Raw genomic sequence first — 1874 nt, forward strand, 5'->3', positions numbered from 1 at the left:
CACATACACACGCGCGCGCGCAAATACACAGAGAAAGACAGAAAGAGACACTGAGAGACACAGACAGACACACAGAAAGACAATTGACTCGGCATCCTCAATACTTGCCGATATTTCGTCAGAGAGAGAGAGAGAGAGAGAGAGACAGAGACAGAGGTAGGGGGTGGGGGGTGGGTGGGGGGCAGACAGACAGACAGACAGAAATAGACGGACAGGCAGAAACGGAGAGACAGACACAGAAAGACAGAGACAGAGAGATACAGAGTCAGAGAATTTGAGAGACAGAGACAGAGATAGACGTAGATATTGCGTCAGGTCTGGCAGAAAGAGATTGTATCCGGTCAGATAGAGGGAATCGTGAGCGAACGAGAGAGTGAGACACACACACACACACACACGCACACACACACACACACACACACACACACACACACACACACAGAGGGGGTGGGGTTTAAAGAAACTGAATTAAGTTTACTTGTACCATTTTTTCCTGACCGTAAGTTTGAATTCTGCAGGATTTATCTGTTCGCTGCTGTGTTGTTGTGGTGGTGTTGATACAAAGAACACACACACACACACACACACACACACACACACACACACACGCACACACACACGCACACACACACACACACACATTATCAGTGAAAGCCTACAGAGGCAAAACGCGTTTCTGACAGTCATTTCCCACTTCCTGTCCATTATCGGGTATATCGGCTGTCTTGAGCACTGATAATGGGTAATTACCGCTACTAAGCAACACACACACACACCGGCACAAACACACACACACTCACGCACACGCACACACACACACACACTGACACACGCACACACACACCACTGAGAGAGAGGGAGAGAGTAACTTATTATAAACACACACACACACACACACACACACACACACACACACACACACTCCGGCAGTGGTTGTACCAGTGGAGAATCGAACTATTTGTCTTGTGGGCCGCCATTCATTAAGTGTACTTACTTAAACATGACCTCTACACAACCACCAACTCACACGACCGCATAATACTAATATACAAATAAATTCTGAAAAATCATCAAATAAATACTGAAAAATAACACAAGGTAAAAGCAAAAGAAATTAATGAACTCACTTGCTTAAAAACACTTCGTTTGCCTGGTACCGTTGTCTTTCACAAAGCACACGGTAGAAATTGTTTGCTTGTTTGTCTCAAACTCCCTTCAGGCACAAAAGTAACACACTGGCGGTTTTAGTGAATGGAGAAATATCACTGATACAACCAACACGTTGATTTTGTTTTCACCTCTCTCGACTGTGTAGCATTTACCATTGATAAAGATTCTTGAAACAGCACCCGAAGCCGACACCACTGACACTTGCGTTCACATTGTTGGTTTGAAGCCTGAACCGGCAACTAACTGGTTTAGCTAGCCAGGAAAGGCTTGCTTGCTGTAATGCTTGGAACGAGGTTGCTTCATTCAGGTTACGGATCTCCGCGTCGTGGTGGTGGTATGCGCCGCGCTGCGTCACAAAAATAGGCGTGGCCTGGTTTCATTTCGTCATCACTTCAGCACGTGCACTGTGCGTGTGTTGGCTATTTTTAGGTGTGTGTGTTGTTGTTTTTTTGTGGGGGTGAGTTGGGTTTTTTTTTGTTTTTTTTTTCCCGGCGTGTGTCCGTTGGCCATATTCAGACAATAGAGTAGATTTGAGTGTTTTGTGGAGGAGTGTATGTACATGTGAATGGGAGCGGTTTTGGTGGGATGAGGGAAGGAGCAGGATGGGCTGTTTATCAGTGTCATCACAGAGAGAGAGAATGTCACGGTGTGTGCCAGTTTGCGAACGTATGTGTATGTTACGTGTATGTATAGCGTGTGAATCC

The 1874-nt window shown here is 45.8% G+C and overlaps 1 protein-coding gene across 1 annotated transcript in view; it reads right to left on the reverse strand.

The window, feature by feature from the left end:
* Window positions 1–1461, reverse strand: part of LOC143300689 (uncharacterized) — a 41252-nt gene extending 39791 nt beyond the window's left edge. The window contains exon 1 of the mRNA XM_076614538.1: window positions 1128–1461. The gene's annotated coding sequence lies outside the window, so the exon portion shown is untranslated. The remainder of the gene's footprint in view (window positions 1–1127) is intronic.
* Between the last annotated feature and the right edge of the window lie 413 nt (window positions 1462–1874).

The sequence above is a fragment of the Babylonia areolata genome, chromosome 26 (assembly GCF_041734735.1).
Source record: "Babylonia areolata isolate BAREFJ2019XMU chromosome 26, ASM4173473v1, whole genome shotgun sequence".
NCBI lineage: Eukaryota > Metazoa > Mollusca > Gastropoda > Neogastropoda > Buccinidae > Babylonia > Babylonia areolata.